Raw genomic sequence first — 21,658 nt, forward strand, 5'->3', positions numbered from 1 at the left:
TTTTAATCCACTCCTGGTTTTGGTTGCAATATGAGGACCACAATACTGACTGAAATATACGTAGTGTGAACCCAGCCTAAATGCGTATTTGATCATTGCTCATACTAACCATCTCACTACTAATACCCTAGAATCAAAAGAACAATACTTGGAATCCAGACGTCTCCTTGACACGTATCTCCTGGGCCAGGCTCAATGGTCTATAGATTATAGACAACCTGTAAAAACAAATTCCATTGTTTTGGAAATAAAGCAGGGAGACTTGTGGACAACCTCACTAGACCCCTGAAACCAAAACACACCATTCTTAAAATAAGTTCCTCGGTTTCGGGTACATACGTCACATGTCCCAAGGATAACCATAGTGTATTCAAAGACTAATCTTCTACACTGTATAAAGAGGACCCTCATGATTCTCCATGAAGCTGCATGGTCCTTCTTACAAAAGGGTGACCCCCTCCCCCCGAGCTGACCTCAGCCCAACGTGAGGCCCTATGCGCTCCCATCACCGAACTAGAACTAACTTTAGTTGTTAGTCACCTCCCTTCTCACAAAAACCCTGGCCCGGACAGTCTTCCAGGAGACTACTACAAAATTTTATTTCCATATATCAAATCTACTCTTGTGTCCCAGGCAAAAAAGACATATTTGGTCAGCTCTCCTACAACACCATTCACACTAGGCAGGAGCACGTTGCCATGGCTGAAATTGCAAACACTCAATAACAGCTCACCACTAATGGCAAGATACAGACCCAATACAGATATGGAAATCGCTAAAAGCAGCCCCCCAACTGCTAAAAAAAAATCTCCATAAAAATGAGGCTCTTAATTACCATTTGCAAATAGTGTAAACCATCCCACCATGTTAAGGTGGCCTCATGCCAGGACAGACCTATACTGTACTTTGGCCTCTCCATGGCATATAATAAGCCTATGCTCTGGGCATGCAGGATCCATCTAATACTGAGATAATAAACCACCTGGGTGGGATGGGTGAAGTGCATGACCAAGTAGAAGGCAGCCCCTCCCCCCATCTGGAAATTTGGTCAGCTCTCCTACAACACCATTTACACTAGGCAATAGCAGGTTGCCATGGCTGAAATTGCAAACACACAAAAACAGCTCACCACTAATGGCAAGATACAGACCTAATACAGATAGGGAAATCGCTAAAAGTGGGATCGTTTACACTATTTGCAAATGTTAACTAAGAGCCTCATTATTTTTATGGAGATTTTTTTTTTAGCAGTTGGGGGGCTGCTTTTAGCGATTTTCATATCTGTATTGAGACTGTATTTTGCCATTAGTTGTGAGTAGAGATGAGCGAACCCAAACGATCAGCATTTGATTAGCTGGGGCTGCTGAACTTGGATAAAGCTCTAAGGTTGTCTGGAAAACATGGATACAGCCGATGACTATATCCATGTTTTCCACATAGCCTTAGGGCTTTATCCAAGTTCAGCAGCCACCGCTAGTCAAATGCCGAAAGTTCGGGTTCGGATGGACTTGAGCATGCTCGAGGTTCGCTCATCTCTAGTTGTGAGCTGTTACTCTTCTTTCCATAATGCCATATACATTAAAAATTTCCATGTCCTGCAATTCGATGAATCCCATACAGTCCTCATACCCAAGCCAAATAAGGTACCTCTATTAGTACAATCCTACCGACCCATCTCACTATTCAGTCAGGACTACAAAATACAAAAATAATAGCCAACCATTTGCAACTAATTCTGTACAACTAGGGTTCATGCTCAATAGGCATTCTGAAAAGAGCATTCATCTAGCGATGGCGGCAACCGTTGCAGCACAATCTCAGGCCTCATCGCAAACCCTCCTTCTTAGCCTTGATGCCGAATAGGCATTCGATATCGTCTCCTGGAACTTCTTGCACATATTGCACAGATATCGAAAATGCGGAGAGGTATTTCTCTCTTTCTTGCGCTTAATCCAGACGGATGTAGAAACGTGCTTTACCATTAATGGTCTCAACTCCCCTCTCCACCGAGGAACCTGTCAGGGCTGATGCTTATCCCCTCTTCTGTGTAACCTTTCCATTGACCCCCTTCTTCGTATGATACACACAGACCCCCTTTGCTGGGATATTGAATTTGATTCTAAAGAAATTAGACTATCGGCATTTGCCAACTATGATTCATTCACAATCCCAACTGTACCCTCACCCATGTCCTGCAGTTAATAACACAATATTGGAGCGTTAATGGCCTCACTTTAAATCTACATAAATTCGAGGCCTTGATGTTAAAGAGCCCCTCGACCCCAAAGTGGGTTGACGAACATCCCATAAAATGGGCATGCTTCCACATAAAGTTATTTGAGTGTCCTTATTACCAGAGATAGTCGGTAACTTAGTGGGTGCCTATTCTCTATACTCTATGCCCTATATGCACTCCTGGACCAACTCCCTAAAGAAATTAAAAGTTTACCCTCCCTTCCTCCACTTTCTTACCCTTACACCAGCGATGGTATAAACCGCACCAGGGAGCGGAGTCTAAGGGGCCGCTGGTTTTCACCAGAGCCCACCGCAAGGCGGGATGGGCTTGCTGCGGCATGTGATCCCCAGGTCGCTACCCCTGGTTTGGTTTGCTAGTGACGGCGGGCAAGGTGTAGCAGGAGTAGTAGGCAGGTGACTGTGTAGACGGTGGTCCTAGGCGTAACCGCAGGTGGCAGAGACAATGGACAGGAATCACGGACAAGGGCAACAGACAGGAACAAGGGACAAGGGCAGCGGACAGGAACAGGGAGCTGGGCCAAAACGCTATGGGAAGCATGTGGAGGCTCCAACACGAGGGACAGGGCATGCTGGGATTTATAGGGAGTGATAGTGCACATGGACCAATTAAGGGCGTACTGGCCCTTTAAATCTGTGACAGCCGGCGCGCACGTGCCCTAGGAGGCGGAGACGCGCGCGCCGGCCAAGACAGCCAGAGACGGGAACGGGGCGAGGTGAGACGCCCCCGGGGGCCGAAATAGCAGCAGCGCCGGGTCCCTGCAGCGGGACGCCGGCGGCTACACCAGACAGAGAGGGGGTGCGGCGCTGGCCCGGAGCACGGGACGCCGCCGCAGCCCTGACAATTATATAATGGGACGTATTCCATCGTCCACGTGTCCCAGATGTCATACCTCAAATGCTGACTTATACCACTGTTTCGGAGACTGTTCTGAGATCCATGTCTCCTGCAAACAAGTTAAAGTTTTCGCCTGTGCCCATCTACCTTTAACCCCTGAATGGCCCATCTTTGGCTACATAGATTATACCGTCCACCCCTGTTGTATCAGCAGCTGCCAGGAAATTGATTTTACAGGAGTGGCTCTCCCTGACCCCCCTTTTTTGTTGTTATCATGCTATAAAACAAAGCTGAACTTACCAGAAATCCAGGTCCAGTTTCCTGAAGGCAGATTTTTAGTCTTGTGCTAACTAAACAGGAATTCCAGCCAGTACAAAGTGTCGAGGCTAAAGGCCCTATTCCACGGGTCGTTTAGAGGAGCAATATCGTTCGTATTCGGCCGATAACGGCAGCTACGAACGATATTCGTCCCGTGGAATAGAGTGCAACGATCAGCCAACATCGTTCATGTCGGCTGATCGTTGCAGTCGCTTGTTTTTCAACATGTTGAAAAACAAGCGACTGATATAGCAGCGATCTGCTGCCGTCGCTCCGTTGAATAGGAGCATCGGCAGCAGATGCTGCTATATCCTATGGGCTGCCCGGACGATCAGCGATCCCCCGGGCAGCCCCCCCAGCAGCTCCCCGCCGCCCCCCACCGCGTTGAATAGCGGCGGCAGCGAGCGGGGAACGAGGAGCAAACGAGCGCTAATAGCGCTCGTTTGCTCCTACAAACGACTCGTGGAATAGGGGCATAAATATGTCGATGTCGCATGACTGTCTTCTCTGTGAGTGCACAGATGACCTGGGAAACGCATGTCTTCCTGTGTTTAGATGTTAAAAAAAAAAGCACAGGAAGGACCGTGTTTTCCATGATAACTAAAAAAAAAAATGAATGTATATTGCAAACTAGCTTTATTTACCAGCTACTTTAGATTTTGAAAGTTATAACTACCTACTTGTTACAGTTATATTCAGATTGTCCCACTGCTACTCCCCCTTATCCCCAACAGTGCTACTTTATATGCCTTCTAAAAAATGAATTATGTATATAAGTTTAATTAAATAGACAGTGCCTTGGATTACGAGCATAATTCGTTCCGGGACTGTGCTTGTAATCCAAATCCACTCTTAAACATAGAAATGCAGACAATTGGTTTCACACCCCCAAAATAATGATTTATTATTCTGAATAACATGTAAAACAAATGAAACAAACATTTACAAACAGCAGAATATGTGATATTATAAGTTACTGTACAGTAATGGAGGATGGGAAACACAAGGGCTGACAGAGACTGCAGGGCGCATGAAGGAATGAGCAGAGCAGATGTGGGCACATACATGCAGCACTCTCTGTCTGGGGAGAGAGGTGTTACAGCTATGAAGAGATTACCTCCACAGTCCTCTCCACTGATGTGAGCCCTAGACTTATTTTGATCTGCTATGATTTGGAAGGTGAGGAAGACTTCCTGGTTCAGAGTGCAGAGCTGTAGACCTGCTATGCAGACCATGCCCCTCCCTCACTCCCTCTCCCACCCAGTACAGGGAGCTCTTAAACCAAAGCAATGCTCTTAAACCAAGTCACAATTTTGAAAAACTGTGAGCTCTTAAACCAAAATGCTCTTAATCCAAGTTACTCTTAAACCAAGGTACCACTGTATATATGGTAAATAGAGTTGACTATATAGTTGGTGGTAGCTCTTCAACAGCCCTTTGATTATGTGAATAGTCAGTGAAATGGGATACAGAACTCTACTCAATTCTTACAGTGCTTATATTAGCAGTAAATATTTTATACAGGGCTTCCAGGTATCAAAAATGAAGTTTGAGAAGTCTAAAGGTTAGTAGGGCAGCAAGTCTCTGATGTCTTTGCCTTTAGTGTAAAATAATAAAGTATTACCTTACCAAGTTCCCTGGTCTGCAGCTCTTCCAGCCTTCTGTTCCAGTCTCTGCACTGACAGGCCGCCGTCCCCTCAGCCAATCACTGGCAGTGGCCTGTCATGGACAGTGATTGGCTCAGCGGCCTGTCAGTGCAGAGACCGGAACAGAAGGCAAAGCTGTAGAGACCAGGGAAGGCCCACGAGGATATCAGAGAACATGGTAAGGTAATACTTTATTATTTTATACTACAATCAGCAGCCGTCAGCCGTGCATCACTATTACACATAGCAATGCACGCCCAATGATTTTAGGTCTGGACCTAAGAAATGATCAGCCGATGATTGTTCCATTGGCTAATCGTTCTCTATAGTACACAGAGCTATTACGCAGAGTTAATCTGAGAGACTTCACACTCGCTGCCTCTTATCTTCTATTCCTTTATCTCACAGTAGTCTTGGCATCTCTGACGTCACACAATGTGACCTATTCCCTTGTTCCCAGATCAGCACCACTTTCTTCTTTCAGATAAGGGGTTTCCTATCCTGTCCGTCAAGCTCCCCCGGCCTCTCAGGCACCACCTCAATTCTTGATGTATTAGGCAGGTGAGATTTATTTACATGATCCCTAGTCACATAATCTGTGTACCGCTAAAAACGCAAAAAAAGCCCTCACATAACTCCGTTGGCGAAAAACTAAAAATACTACTGCTCTTACAATATGCAACACACAAACAATTTTTATAGCATAAATGCCATAAACTATAACGAAAGCTATATAAAATGGATATCACTGTAATCGTACCAACCTGACAAAGATAACATGTCATATGTAATGTATAGTAAATGGCGTACAAAAAAATTTTGAAAAACAGCTGCTAAATTGTGTTATTTATTCATACCATCTTAATAAAAATCTAATAAAAAATGATTAGGGTGTCACATGTCCCCCAAATCTTACCGATGGAAAAGTCAACTTATCTTAGACAAATATTTTGGCACCACAAGGCCTCTCTGACATGGTATAATGGCTAAAAAAATAAATAAATGAAATAAAAAAAGGCCCCAAAATTCACCAGGTCTGTCATGTCTGCGGCCTGTGGTTGAGTGACTGCGGCCACATATGGGGGATTTCTAGAAACACTGGAATAAGGGGAATAAATAGTGAGTGGTATTTCTCAGTTAGTATTTGCTGTGTAAGAAGAAAAAAATAATTAAAATAGAATATCTGCCAAAAAAATATAAATTTTAAATTTCCCCTTCAACTTGCTTAAATTTCTGCAAAACACCTAAAAGGTTAATAAACTTATGAAATGTTACTTTGAATACTTTGAGGGGTGCAGTTTTTACAGTGGAGGGATTTATGGGAGTAACTAACATTCAGGTCCCACAAATCCACTTCAGAATTGAACTGGTCCCTAATAATATCAGAACTGAAATTTTCATGAAAATTTTAAAAATCGCTGCAAAATTTCAAATCCTTTTAACATCCTAACAAGTAAAAGGACGTTCACCAAATTATGTCACCATAAAGCAGACATACTGTAGATGTTGCATTATTAATTAGCTCATGTGGCATGACTATTTTTCTTAGGAAAAGAGTTTTGAATATAAAGAAATGTACATTTTTCAAATTTTTGCGCACATGCACAAAAAACTACTGAGTGTATCAACCAAAATATACCACAAACAAAAAGAGGAATATGTCACGAAAAAACTATCTCAGAATAACTGCGATAGTTTAAAGCATCGCAGAGTTATAACTACATAAAGAGAGAGGTCAGATTTGAAAAATAGGCCCTGGGCATTAAACGGGTAGTGCAGTGTTTAACATTTATTCACTAAATAACATACATTACAAAGTTATACAACTTTGTAATGTGTGTTATTTAAGTGAATGGCCCCCTTCCCCGTGTTCCCCCCACCCCGGAAGTGTGGTGCAGTATACTTACTCAATTTCTGTCGACCCTGCCGCCATCTTGGGTCAAGACCGCTCCAGCCCTCCCTCATGCCGGCCCCCCTCTGACGTGTCATCAGCTGCTCAGCCGCAATATGCCCACTACACTTCTGGGGCCAAAACAGGCTGAAGAGGCAAGGGGTTAAGGAGAGATATGATTAATTTATTTAAATATTTAAATGGCTCCTACAAGAAATATGGGGAAAAGATGTTTAAGGTAATACCCCCTCAAAGGATTAAAGTGTCACTGTCGTATTTTTTATTTTTTAAGGTGATTTTAAGAAACTTTGTAATTAGGTTTATAAGGCAAATATGCCATTATCTGCATTCACAAAGATTTTCCCTAGGTCCGCCCCCCCTCCTCTCTCTCATTTACTGCTAATTATTAGGAAATCTCGACTCTTTTACATCAGTCAAGCACTGTCCGTTCTATGGAGGGGGGAGGAGGGAAATTAGTCGTTATAGTATAGTTTTAGAACAAAGTGGTGGTCAGTGGAGGCAGGTTTGCTAAATAAAAGTACAGTATTTGCTAAAATATTTAACTTAAAGGAGAAGTACAGCTAAAATTTTTATTAAAGTATTGTATTGCCCCCCAAAAGTTATACAAATCACCAATAGAAACTTATTACGGGAAATGCTTACTACTGGATCAAGGTTTCACTTCCTGGATAACATGGGAATGTCACGACCCGACTCCCAGAGCTGTGTGGGCTGTGGCTGCTGGAGAGGATGATGGCAGGGGGACACTGAGGGACACAGGGCACTGGAGGGACACTGAGCATCCCTCTGCCATCATCCTCTCCAGCAGCCACAGCCCGCACAGCTCTGGGAGTCGGGAAGTGACATCACCCTTTTATTCCGGATCCGCAGCGGATTTAATGCGAAATCCGCTGCAGATCCAGTGCGATTCATCCCTATGAGAGCACATACTCGCAGTGGGCTGCATGTGAGTCTCCCGGCTCCGGACCCGCTCAGCCAATCAGTGCACGGCAGCACTGATTGGCTGAGTGGGACCGGAGCCAGGAGCCTCACATGCAGCCGTGGCACCAAGCAGGTAATGTATGCTCTCGGCGGCGGGCTGCGGGGGGTTAACTCACATACTCACAGCAGGATGTCGATCCCGCTGCAAGTATGTGCTCTCATAGGCATGAATGGCACAAAATCCGCAGCGGATTTCGCTGCAAATCCCCATCATGAAATCCACTGCGGATCAGTTAGGTCTGAAGGCACCCTTATAAGCACTTCTTGTAATAAGTGTATATTGGTGATTTGTTTAATTTTTGGGGAGCAATACAATACTTTACAATACAAAATTTTCGTCGGACTTCTCCTGGTACCACAAGTTTATATATGTTATATGTTAGTTGAATACCCCTTTAAGAACTTCAGCACTGCAAAGGAACAGTGCTAATCACTGAGCCAACATGCTACCCTGCAAGTTTATCTATGTTAGTTGACATGGGAATACACCTTAAGGCTATGTTCACACTTCTTAAAACTACGGCTGTAGTTTTGCGGGGTGGAACATAGCCTTAGTGCCAATGCGATCCCGTCCGAAGCGTACACACATTGTATGCGCTCCGGCCGGGATCCTGTGTGGCGCCGGAAAAAACTGACAGGTCAGTTTTCTACGGCCGGAATTCAGTGAATTCCGGCCGCAGAAAGACCTGTCAGTTCACACAGTGAAGCAAGCGGCTCCGGCCGCTTGCTTCACTGTGTGCTATGGGAAGCTTTGATGCTGGTGCGTGCTGATGCGCCCGCATCAGAGCTCTGCGGCCAGACAAATCATCCGGCCGGTACTTAAAGAGAACCAATCATGGACTAAAATGAATTTTTTTTTATTCCCTAATTAGATGTAATACTTAGTATAGGAAAAAAGTCCAAGTGCACTCACCAGCATGGTAGAAAGATGCTTGCTTTATTCGTTCTTTGTGATCATATCAGCATGGTGCAGGTAAAGGGGGAGAGGGACGCCAACTAGTGGAAGGTGTTTCCAATTCCATCTTTCCACTTACCATGCTGGTGAGTGCACTTGGACTTTTTTCCTATACTAAGTATCACATGAATAGCCACTAAGCTCTATCCGATTGTTGCACCACCGTTGGTAATAGCCTGATAAAGAGCATAGCTACATGCACGCAGCTGTAGAAGTTACAATTGTAAAAGGAGCTTTGGTAGTGCCGACTCTCTCTATCTATACACTGACTTTAATTAGATGTAAATTATGATTTTACCAACATTTGTAAATAAAATTAATTAATTTTACAGCTTCGTTTTTTTAAATATTCCCGTTTTACTTTCCTGCCTCGCGCCGGCTCTTTTAAAAAGAGCCGGCGCGAGACAGGAAACTCCCGTCATGCAGAGCGGCAGCAAGACCGGGCGTCCGCCATCTTGATGACGTCACTTGCGTTCCACCGCTGGAACGCAAGTTACGTCTTCAAGATGGCGGCCGCCCGGTCTAGCTACACCAAAGAAGCGGATTAGGTAAAGTATGAGACTGTAAAGGCAGTCTGTATCTTTATGAAGTCTATTTATGAAGATACAGACTGCCTTTGCAGTCTGTATCTTATGCGTTACCTACTACTCCGTGCCGCTGCACCAGGACCGGCGCTGCCATCTTGATGATGTCACTTGCGTTTCAGCGGTGGAACGCAAGGACCTAATCAAGATGGTGGCGCCGGCCCTGCTGCACCGGCACGAAGTAGTAGGTAAGACATAAGATACAGACTGCAAAGGCAGTCTGTATCTTCATAAATAGACTTCATGAAGATACAGACTGCCTTTACAGTCTGTATCTTCTACTTTACCTAATCCTCTGTTTCTGTGTAAGCAAGGCCGGGCGCCGCCATCTTGATGACGTAACTTGAGTTCCAGCGGTGGAACGCAAATGACGTCATCAAGATGGCGCCGGCCCCGCCTTGCTTACACAGAAACGAAAGAGTAGGTAAGGAAAAAGATACAGACTCCATCTTTATAGATAGACTTAGGGAAAAATATACTTTAATATTAGGGACAGTGAAATTTAGATTATTGGTTCTCTTTAAGTACCGGCCGCGATGATCCGGGCACAGACCGTCCGTTCCGTGAATCGGCCGGGGTCACGGAACGGCCAGTCTGTTACGTAATGTGAACATAGCCTAAAGTGACACTGTCACCCCTGTTTTGCATTCTGACTTCTCTACACAGGTGTAAAAGGTAAATTTAGCATTTTTCATACCTTATTTTATATCATATGTCATTGTGTTTGTTCAAGTAAAAAGTGATCTTTTATCAACTGCAGATGGGGCTAAGTGGGCGGGGCTGCACTGCAACATCGCCACTTAGCCCCACCACTCCATGGCGCCATAGGTACAAGGCTCCTGCCCCCTCGCCGACCATTGGAACTGGTTGGCCTAAAGGTCAAGGCCCCACCCCCTCTAGATCGTTCCATACCAATGGGCATCGAGGGGGGCCTATGTGCCGATGATGTCACAGAGGGGTGGGGCCAACAGTGGTGCTGTGGGCGGGGCTAAGTGGCGCTGTTGCTGTGACGCCACGCACACTTACCTTAATCGGCAGTTGATAAAAGATCACTTTGTAGTTGAACAAGCACCATGACATATTATATAAAATAAGGTATGAAAACTGCTAAATTTACCCTTTACACCTGTGTAGAGAAGTCAGAATGCAAAAAGGGGATGACAGTGTCACTTCAAGGCCATGTTCACACAAAGTATGTGCTGTATACATGCAATCTGCAACAACGGCCGTGATTTATACACCACATACGTTGTATGTGAATGAATGGAAATCTGGCCGGAGTGTATACATGTAGTATACGCTCCGGACGGGATTCCATCCAGCCGCACGAAAAACTGACATGTCAGTTTTCTGCGGCCGATATACAGTGAATAGCAGACGTGGAAGACATGTCAGTTCATACAATGTAGCAGTGAATTGGGATGCGGGCTCACATGGGTGCGCCTGCATCCGAATTCATCCGAATGTAAATACCTGAACACAGCATCAAATCTGCTGCAGATCTGCTGTGGATCCTGTACATATGAACGCACCCTAAAGGGGTATTCCCCCCCAAATCATTTTTGCATTAACAAAGAGCCCACTCACAGCTTTCCATCTGTCTAATATCAACTTATGGATTTCGCATAGTTTTTCTTCTTTTTTAATTGCACTTACCCCCTCTGGATTAATAAAATCAACAAAACTGAGTCCTTTCTGATACCGCTCTCTCCTCCTGGCCCCCACCCTCTGTGTTGGGGAACACATGTCCTCCTGTCTTCAATGGGCCAGGTTAGCGCTTCTAGCCCTACCACGATGATCACTGTCTGGCTTCAGATTATCACTGTACGGCACTCTCCCTCTCTGACAGCAACCAACCCCCCCATCCCTGCCTGTCTCAGTTCCCCTGGTGCCGCCGCTGTATGGCTTCCTCTCTGACAGCCCAATCCCACTACCACCACTGCAGATCGATGTGCCACCACTGCAGATCGCACTGTCTTCTCCCTTACTGTGTGCCATCCACCTGTGCAGATGACTGTGTGTCTTCTTCCTCAATATTATTATTGTGTGCCATCCCGCTGTGCAGATCACTGTGTGTCTTCTTCCTCACTGTGTGCCATCCCCCTGTGCAGATGACTGTGTGTCTTCTCCCTCACTGTGTACCATCCTCCGTGCAGATCACTGTGTGTCTTCTCCCTCACTGTGTGCCATATACCTGTGCAGATCACTTTGTGTCTTCTTCCTCACTGTGTGCCATCCCCCTGTGCAGATCACTGTGTGTCTTCTTCCTCACTGTGTGCCATCCCCCTGTGCAGATGACTGTGTGTCTTCTACCTCACTGTGTGCCATCCCCCTGTGCAGATCACTGTGTGTCTTCTCCCTCACTGTGTGCCATCTACCTGTGCAGATGACTGTGTGTCTTCTACCTCACTGTGTGCCATCCCCCTGTGCAGATCACTGTGTGTCTTCTCCCTCACTGTGTGCCATCTACCTGTGCAGATGACTTGTGTCTTCTCCTTCACTGTGTGCCATCCCCCCCACCCTGTGCAGATCACTCTGTCTTCTCCCTCACTGTAAGCCTCCTTCCCCTGCAGCACATGGTTGTGTGTCTCGGTCCACTCTGACAGGACACCCATTAATCACTATGTTGCCCCTCCCCCATGATCACTATGTTGCCCCCCCCCCCAATGATCATTGTGTGGTCCACCCCTCGCAGGGGTATAATGCCATGAGGTGTTTAAAGGCTTTGAAGGTATATAATACTATATTTTATATAATTTCACTGATTCCTATTGTCAGGGCTGCTCTCTTTCAGTTGAGCCTTCAGTTGCAACTGTGTTTATTGTGCATTGTAGTAATAACAGTAGTGGGCCCTAAAGAAAGCAAATTGACCAATCAGAGAGAAGCAATTCCTGGCCAACGACATCTTGCATATAGACCGAATTTTAGGAAAACTTTTAACTCAGGAACGGTGTCAGCTAAAAAAAACGTCAGATGGCTCAAAGTACTCAGGCTGACTTAGTGAGCAAGACCAGCTATGTTTGAAAGCATTTAATATTTTTTGCTCTTGGGGGGAACACCCCTTAAATTTAAATCTGCAATTCTTTAATCAAATGCATGTAGCTATGTATGGATTATGGTTGGTAAGGGCCCCTCCCAAATTTTAATGTAGGCGGTATCTGCAACCGCTGCAGTATCTGTAATTCACTTATATTATCATATAAAGAATGTTCCCTGTGTACTGCATATTTTAGCTATTGTAGAACTACAACACCCACTATGTACATAGTAGGTGTTGTAGTCCTTAAAAAAAAAAAAAAAAAAAAGCATACACATTACAGGTGGCCAATCAATAGGGGATGAGTTTTTAGTGGTCCAGGGATGGGGTTTTAATGGATTCTGTTGGATCAAGTTTTCATGAGCAATAAATGGATGACATTACACAAGCAGAGAGCTAAGGTAGCCCTTCCCCTCTCCATATTACAGACAGGGATAGCACTGCCTTTCCATTGTAGATTTTTTTTATTAACACATTTTTGTTAACCAGCTTATATGTTGTGAAGTATTAAATGCTTACCTAAAAACTTGCCAACATTAAAACTGAGAGTGTTAGCAAATAGTCTAATTGTTCTGATTAATGCTACGTTTACACGGAGCCATAATTCACCCAACCAATCGCTTAACGATTTTGAAGCAACGATTTGATTTTTATAACGATCAGCGTTTAGACAAATAAATCATTAGAAAAATAGTTTGAAAAGTCGTAAGAAAAATCGTTATTGCGATCGTTTTTAAGATCGCTTAAGCCCATCTTTTACATAGGGTAAATCAGTGAAAGACTGTTCACACGAAGCGATCTGTGACTTTTTAGCAAACAACGATTTAATAACATGTTGAATGATCAAAATGAACGATTTCTTGCTCGACATTTGATCGTTTGCTGTGTACGATTATCGCTCAAATCCGTGTAAATGCAGCATATCACATTGCTATAAACCATTGCAGCACAGTTCTACGATTCTCAGATGCTACTGCTGATTCAACTTTGAAGTGTTTTAAGTGATTTGTCTAAACTGAGCCCCAAAAACCGACTAAATAAATAAATAAATAAAAAAAGGCTAAAAAAAAAAAAAAGTTCCCAATAGCAAAATAAAGAAATGTCTCAATGTCTTACACTTTTTTGGTTCTACACACCAAAAATAATGATTTTCTATTCTGAATAACATGTAAAACACATGCTTTGCTTTAGCACTCCCATCACTTAATATGAATTAGGTTGTGCTGATCGCTGTGTTTTCTTTCTACTGGTGTGATTGAGGTTTTGTCAGGACTGTGCCTGGGTGGCTGAGAAGTCTCTGATTTTCTTGGTTGTGTATTCATTTTGCAGTGTTCAAAGACTGGCTTGTTTTGGTCTGGCTTGAGTTGTTCAGCCCAACCCGCTTAGCTAATGTTCTGGCAACCATGGAGTTAAAACTGCTTCTATAAGGGTATGTGCACACTAGGGAGGGGTGGAGGGAGATGAGGCACCAAAACAGGACCACAAAGAGTTAATTTACAGCTACATCACCGGGCTGAAGTCAGCACTGACCTCTCTCACCTAAATACCGGCTTTCACACAGCTCCCACTATGTAATCCTTTGTTCTCTGCTCCACTGATGTAAAAGATTCGAGATTTCCTGATAATGAGCAGTGAATGAGAGAAAGGGGGGGGGGACATGGGGAAAGTCGTTTTAAATGCAGATAATGACATATTTGCCTAATAAACACAATTACAAAGTTTTTAAAATCGCCTGGACTATTAATTTCTGCAAAAAACAAACAACAAACTACACCTTAAAGCTAAATTTATCCGGAAGCAATCATTGGGTGAGCTTATAGTTAAGCAGAGCACTGACAAAGTGAGGCAGCCAGCCAGCCAGGAGAGCCGCTAACTGACTGCAAATAGCCTCCGAGATCATCCTCTTCACTCTCCCTATACCTTTCTCTATTCCACTGCCAGCAAGCAGAATTATCTTTTCTGTCCACATAACTGATTATTGAAGATGAGTGAATCTCGAGCATGTTCGGGTTTTTCCGAACCTGAATGCTCTGCATTTGATTACTGGTGGCTGAAGAGGTTGGATGCAGCCCTATAGCTGTATCCATGTTTTCCATGCAGCCTTGGAGTTGCATCCAACTTCATCAGCCACTGTTTAGCAAATGCAGAACGTTTGGGTTTGGATAAACCAGAGTATGTTTGAAATTCGCTCATCTCTACTGATTATCACTGCAAACAAGCAAGGTTCATTTTCCTCTCTCCCTCTATTTTCTATGTCACTGCCAGCGGCTGGGGGTCTGATAGTGGAGTCTGCAATATTCTTGGGGCCTGATACTGGGGTCTTTAATATGCTGGGGACCTGATACTGGGGTTTGTAATATGCTCCTTCTGTACTCTATGGCTGTATCCAAGTTTTCCAGCCAGTCATTGGGCTGTCTCAAACTTCTCCATGGAGTGGGCAGACATCAAACGCTGAAGTTTCAGCTTTGTATGAAGCTAAATGAATCACTTCACTCATTTCTAGTCTGGAAAAACTAATGTTGGCAACTATTCCCTATATAGTACATCACATGGACAGGGGTTATATATCCTATATAATACGTCATACGGACATAAGTTATATCTCCCATTTAATACATTATAGGGATGGGCATATATATATATATATATATATATATATATATATATATATATAGGGGTTGGACAGGCTGATACGCACATATCTGGCATTCATACTAACCAAGAGGAATTGGAATTCTCCAATCCTTTAAAGCGACTCTGTACCCACAATCTGACCCCCCCCCCCCCCCAAACCACTTGTACATTCGGATCTGTCCTGGGGTCTGTTCAGCAGGTAATACAGTTATTGTCCTAAAAAACAACTTTAAACCTGCAGCCCTGTGCCCAACGGACGGGGCTTAGAGTATCTGTGCCCTAAGTTTGCACCACCTCTCCGTCCCTCTTCCCCACCCTCATCATTAGGAATGCCACTGGAACATTTTCTCCTGTCTGAACATTGCACAGGTGCCTTAACGATCCAGCCCATGTTCAGTATTCACACAAGTAAGGAATAGGAGACAATCTGCCTGGAGAATTCCTAATGATGAGGAGGGTGGGGAGGAGGGACAGAGAGGTTGTGCCAGCCTAATGCATACACAATCTAAGCCCCGGCACAGGGCTGCCAGTTTAAAAGTTGTTTTTTTAGCACAATAACTGCATCCCCTGCCGAACGGACCCCAGGACAGATCTTGGATTAAAAGCATCTATCTGAAGGTACAAGCGGGGGGGTCAGATTGTGGGTACAGAGTCGCTTTAAAGTGATACTGTCACCGCTCCTTACTCTATGTGCAGTTCCCCACACCATCCACAAGCTTTTATGCTGCACATTCAATATATACCTGTATAACACTTGTCTGTGTCTTCTTTCTGCTCTAAGATTGCTTCATTTTACCGATGGGCAGTGGCACCTAGGTGGGGCTTCACAGCAGTTGGGCCCTCTCTTACATGTACAGTGGCACCTAGGTGGGGCTTTACAGCAGTTGGGCCCTCTCTCCTACATGGACAGAGGTACCTAGGTGGGGCTTTACAGCAGTTGGGCCCTCTCTCCTACATGGACAGTGGCACCTAGGTGGGGCTTCACAGCAGTTGGGCCCTCTCTCTTACATGGACAGTGGCACCTAGGTGGGGCTTCACAGCAGTTGGGCCCTCTCTCTTACATGGACAGTGGCACCTAGGTGGGGCTTCACAGCAGTTGGGCCCTCTCTCTTACATGGACAGTGGCACCTAGGTGGGGCTTCACAGCAGTTGGGCCCTCTCTCTACTACATGGAAAGTGGCACCTAGGTGGGGCTTCACAGCAGTTGGGCCCTCTCTCTTACATGGGCAGTGGCACCTAGGTGGGGCTTCACAGCAGTTGGGCCCTCTCTCTTACATGGACAGTGGCACCTAGGTGGGGCTTCACAGCAGTTGGGCCCTCTCTCTACTACATGGAAAGTGGCACCTAGGTGGGGCTTCACAGCAGTTGGGCCCTCTCTCTTACATGGACAGTGGCACCTAGGTGGGGCTTCAAAGCAGTTGGGCCCTCTCTCTTACATGGATATTGGCACCTAGGTGGGGCTTCACAGCAGTTAAGCGCTCTCTCTTATATGGACAGTGGCACCTAGGTGGGGCTTCACAGCAGTTGGGCCCTCTCTCTTACATGGACAGTGGCACCTAGGTGGGACTTCACAGCAGTTGGGCCCTCTCTCTTACATGGACAGTGGCACCTAGGTGGTGGGGCTTCACAGCAGTTGGGCCCTCTCTATTATATGTACAGTGGCACCTAGGTGGGGCATCACAGCAGTTGGGCCCTCTCTCTTACATGTACAGTGGCACCTAGGTGGGGCTTCACAGCAGTTGGGCCCTCTCTCTTACATGTACAGTGGCACCTAGGTGGGGCTTCACAGCAGTTGGGCCCTCTCTCTTACATGTACAGTGGCACCTAGGTGGGGCTTCACAGCAGTTGGGCCCTCTCTCTTACATGGACAGTGGCACCTAGGTGGGGCTTCACAGCAGTTGGGCCCTCTCTCTTACATGGATATTGGCACCTAGGTGGGGCTTCACAGCAGTTAAGCCCTCTCTCTTATATGGACAGTGGCACCTAGGTGGGGCTTCACAGCAGTTGGGCCCTCTCTCTTACATGGACAGTGGCACCTAGGTGGGGCTTCACAGCAGTTGGGCCCTCTCTCTTACATGGACAGTGGCACCTAGGTGGGGCTTCACAGCAGTTGGGCCCTCTCTCTTACATGGATATTGGCACCTAGGTGGGGCTTCACAGCAGTTAAGCCCTCTCTCTTATATGGACAGTGGCACCTAGGTGGGGCTTCACAGCAGTTGGGCCCTCTCTCTTACATGGGCAGTGGCACCTAGGTGGGGCTTCACAGCAGTTGGGCCCTCTCTTACATGTACAGTGGCACCTAGGTGGGGCTTTACAGCAGTTGGGCCCTCTCTCCTACATGGACAGAGGTACCTAGGTGGGGCTTTACAGCAGTTGGGCCCTCTCTCCTACATGGACAGTGGCACCTAGGTGGGGCTTCACAGCAGTTGGGCCCTCTCTCTTACATGTACAGTGGCACCTAGGTGGGGCTTCACAGCAGTTGGGCCCTCTCTCTTACATGGACAGTGGCACCTAGGTGGGGCTTCACAGCAGTTGGGCCCTCTCTCTTACATGGACAGTGGCACCTAGGTGGGGCTTCACAGCAGTTGGGCCCTCTCTCTACTACATGGAAAGTGGCACCTAGGTGGGGCTTCACAGCAGTTGGGCCCTCTCTCTTACATGGACAGTGGCACCTAGGTGGGGCTTCAAAGCAGTTGGGCCCTCTCTCTTACATGGATATTGGCACCTAGGTGGGGCTTCACAGCAGTTAAGCGCTCTCTCTTATATGGACAGTGGCACCTAGGTGGGGCTTCACAGCAGTTGGGCCCTCTCTCTTACATGGACAGTGGCACCTAGGTGGGACTTCACAGCAGTTGGGCCCTCTCTCTTACATGGACAGTGGCACCTAGGTGGTGGGGCTTCACAGCAGTTGGGCCCTCTCTATTATATGTACAGTGGCACCTAGGTGGGGCATCACAGCAGTTGGGCCCTCTCTCTTACATGTACAGTGGCAAGTAGGTGGGGCTTCACAGCAGTTGGGCCCTCTCTCTTACATGTACAGTGGCACCTAGGTGGGGCTTCACAGCAGTTGGGCCCTCTCTCTTACATGTACAGTGGCACCTAGGTGGGGCTTCACAGCAGTTGGGCCCTCTCTCTTACATGGACAGTGGCACCTAGGTGGGGCTTCACAGCAGTTGGGCCCTCTCTCTTACATGGATATTGGCACCTAGGTGGGGCTTCACAGCAGTTAAGCCCTCTTTCTTATATGGACAGTGGCACCTAGGTGGGGCTTCACAGCAGTTGGGCCCTCTCTCTTACATGGACAGTGGCACCTAGGTGGGGCTTCACAGCAGTTGGGCCCTCTCTCTTACATGTACAGTGGCACCTAGGTGGGGCTTCACAGCAGTTGGGCCCTCTCTCTTACATGTACAGTGGCACCTAGGTGGGGCTTCACAGCAGTTGGGCCCTCTCTTACATGTACAGTGGCACCTAGGTGGGGCTTCACAGCAGTTGGGCCCTCTCTCTTACATGGACAGTGGCACCTAGGTGGGGCTTCACAGCAGTTGGGCCCTCTCTCTTACATGGACAGTGGCAGTTAGGGTCCAATTACATGGCCTCATCATAAGGTGTAAATGAGCGCTGATCTGCTTGACTGGCGCTTGTTTACTGAGCAATTACACAGGCTGACTATCCGGCAGCAGGGCTGTATATATATCGTTAGCGATGTCTGTGCAGCCCTTGCCTTTAGTGTAAAATAATAAAGTATTTATTTACCTTCCCACGTTCCCCGGTGTCCTCGGGCCTTCTGCGGTCTCTGCACTGCCAGGCCGCTCCGCCAATCACTTGCTGCAGTCCTGTCTTGGCCAGTGATTGGCTGAGCAGCCTGTCCGTGCAGAGGCAGGAACAGAAGGCAGTGCTGCAGCTGCAGAGCCCGGAGATGGCCAGAGGGCACCGGGAACGTGGTAAGGTAAGTAAATACTTTATTATTTTATACTACAATACAGAACCGTCGCCCATGCATCTGATATGATCATTTTTTACACATCTCAATGTGAATTCTCGGTATGATAAATGTGAAATAATGATGTGTAAGTAAAGATGCAGCCATACATATCTACATAATAAAGGAGTTCTTCTTTGTGGCAGTTTAACCTTCACCTCTGGGCACTTACAGCCCTTGGGTCACATGCCGCCAGCTCTCTGGGTATTTCGACCAGAAAAGGCCCCAACACTCCGCATCAAAAGGAAAGGAACACCTCACTGCGACTGCGCACTCCTCAACGTTTTCACCGCAGCTCGCGCTTCCGCCCCTCCCCTCTACAAACATTGCCGAGCCATCGCCGAATCGCTGTAATGCGAAACTCCGCCTCCCTGGCTTGACTACGCCCCCATTCGCGGAAGCGCGCCTATCTTGCTACAGGTTTGAGATCGCGCTTAAAGGGACCGCAGCGGGGGCGCGCCTGAGAGAGAGCGGCAGAGTGCGTGAGACAGCGAGAGACGTTCAGATAGAGACCTCACGAGAGTGCGGCTGCGCCAGAGACTGTACCTGGAAAAGAGAGAGAGCGAGAGCTGCTGCGTGCTCATAGGCGCTGTACGTTGTCCGAGGAGGGGGGTTGGGAGAACACCCGCCAAGGGGTGGGGAGCGGAGACCGTGAAGGTATGGTGTGAGAGAAGCACGGCGGCAAACAGAGCAGCGGGGGTGAGCAGGGCTGCAGCCATCTGGCCCGCTTCTGGGGGATAGGGCATCAGTTGGAGGGCGCCCCTAGAACGTGCATAACACCCGTAGGTGGGTGGGGCGTGTAATCTGTCGACACTTAGGCTGAGGGCTGGGGATGTGAGGGGGGCACATAGCCAGGGTGAGAGGCGGGAGAGGCGGTGGACGGCGTGTGTGTGTCGGGTGGGGTTCAGGGTGCAGAAGGGGGGCGAGGTGACATGTCTTGGGGTGCTGAGAGCATGTGAGGGCTCCTGATCCTGAGAGGTGGGGGAGGGGAGGCCCATGGGCATGGTGCTGGGGGAGGGGATAAATACTAGGGGTGCACTGCTGGGGAAAGTAGGGTGAGGGCACAATCTGGGGGAGGGGGGGCGGTATGGCTTACTGCTGCTGGGGGCAGAAGTAGTTGTTGGGGCTGTATAGCAGACTGGGGGGCTACCAGTGTGCCAGCAGTATGAGGGGAATAACATGGCTGAATATTGTCTGATTAAGGTGAAGAGATTGCCTTGTTTGCTTCAGATTGTACATATATGTTGCACCATAAGCGCTGGTGGTAGATGATGTCTTCTGTTAAGGCAACAGGATAGATATTAACCTGCTTTCTATACAAATCCCACCAGTCCCTTCATCAAAGATTGACGGATGTATAGTCAATCTGTCAGCCGCGATTCCGTGTCCAAGCTGCTGGATAGCTGTTAGGGCAAGGTGGCACATGGTACCCTTTACATATCCAGCTGTGCTTTCAGAATGTAAAAAAAGCTTTTATTCTCTGGTGCAAAGAGAGCGGCTTTTCCAAGGCCCTGAAATCCTGGGGGCTATTAGCCTGCTTGCTGGACGCAGAGCCTTGTGCACAAATTTGTATGTACTGCACAGGAATTAGGTATGGGAGCAGCTCAATGCTGGAAGCTACCTGTGAGCCAAGCATAAACAGAGATGAGAGGGGGAGTGAGGGGGCATTACAGCTCTCAGCACTTTGGGACCTTGGGATTACCTATTGGATACTTTGCACCATAGAATAAAAGCATTTTTGTACATCCTGGAAGCACAGACAGATATATAATGGGTACCACATGTCTCCTTGCCTTAACAGCTGTCAGCAGTTTGGAATCTGAGAATTTTGCACCCAGAACGGCTGCAAAGACCTCATAGATGGGTTTTCTGTGGTGTTGGGTGTTCAGGGCTCTGTAGGCTTCATGTCGGGTGAAATTCTTTTTAATCTCGTGCGTAACGCAGGGGGAGAGCCTTAAACTAGTCATCTGGGCTGTGACTAGTCATGGCTTTGTGGGGTGATTGACAGGCAAGGAGGCCCGTCAGCTTTCCCAGATGTTGTGCACCAGCATTTCTGCATGCCAGGCATTGGTCACTATATACCTGGTTAGGTTTGCACCTCGGCTGGTATATGATAGCTTTCATACTAAGATGTAATGGTGCATTTACACAGAGATATTAATCTGACAGATGTTTGAAGCCAGGGACAGACTATAAACAGAGAATAGGTCATAAAGGAAAGACTGAGGTTTCTCCTCTTTTCAAATCCATTCCTGGCTTTGGTTTCAAAAATCTGTCAGATAAATCCCTCTGTGTAAACACACCGTAAGATGAGCAGTGATGATTAGAGATGAGCAAATACAAGTGTGCGGCACTTTATTACTGGTGGCTGAAGAAGCTGGATGCTGCCATGTTTTCCAGGCAGCCTTAAAGTGACTGTACCATCAGGCCCAGGCTGAAGCACTGGAGGCAGGCCGACCCATCCTTAGTGGGAGGAAAGCCCCGCCCCTCTATGATAGGGTTCCATTGATTCTAATGGAGT

General features: G+C 46.9%; 1 protein-coding gene and 1 long non-coding RNA gene across 10 annotated transcripts in view; one reads left to right on the forward strand and one right to left on the reverse strand.

The window, feature by feature from the left end:
- Positions 1-5,991: 5,991 nt before the first annotated feature.
- On the reverse strand, positions 5,992-19,572 carry LOC138802330 (uncharacterized). Of its 4 annotated transcripts, none has more exons than XR_011364745.1 (4): positions 19,310-19,572; positions 14,064-14,142; positions 6,963-7,093; positions 5,992-6,153 (listed from the first exon to the last, which is right to left on the reverse strand). It is a non-coding gene; the product is annotated as an uncharacterized lncRNA (long non-coding RNA). The 4 variants fall into 4 exon arrangements; XR_011364744.1 differs by having other exon boundaries at positions 14,055-14,142; XR_011364746.1 differs by having other exon boundaries at positions 14,055-14,142; positions 19,296-19,572.
- Positions 19,085-21,658, forward strand: part of ZMYM3 (zinc finger MYM-type containing 3) — an 81,250-nt gene continuing 78,676 nt past the window's right edge. The window contains exon 1 of one of the 6 annotated variants that reach the window (XM_069985514.1): positions 19,085-19,104. The gene's annotated coding sequence lies outside the window, so the exon portion shown is untranslated. The other 5 variants (XM_069985513.1, XM_069985509.1, XM_069985510.1 and 2 more) reach the window with 5 other exon arrangements.

The sequence above is a fragment of the Dendropsophus ebraccatus genome, chromosome 10 (assembly GCF_027789765.1).
Source record: "Dendropsophus ebraccatus isolate aDenEbr1 chromosome 10, aDenEbr1.pat, whole genome shotgun sequence".
Taxonomy (NCBI): domain Eukaryota; kingdom Metazoa; phylum Chordata; class Amphibia; order Anura; family Hylidae; genus Dendropsophus; species Dendropsophus ebraccatus.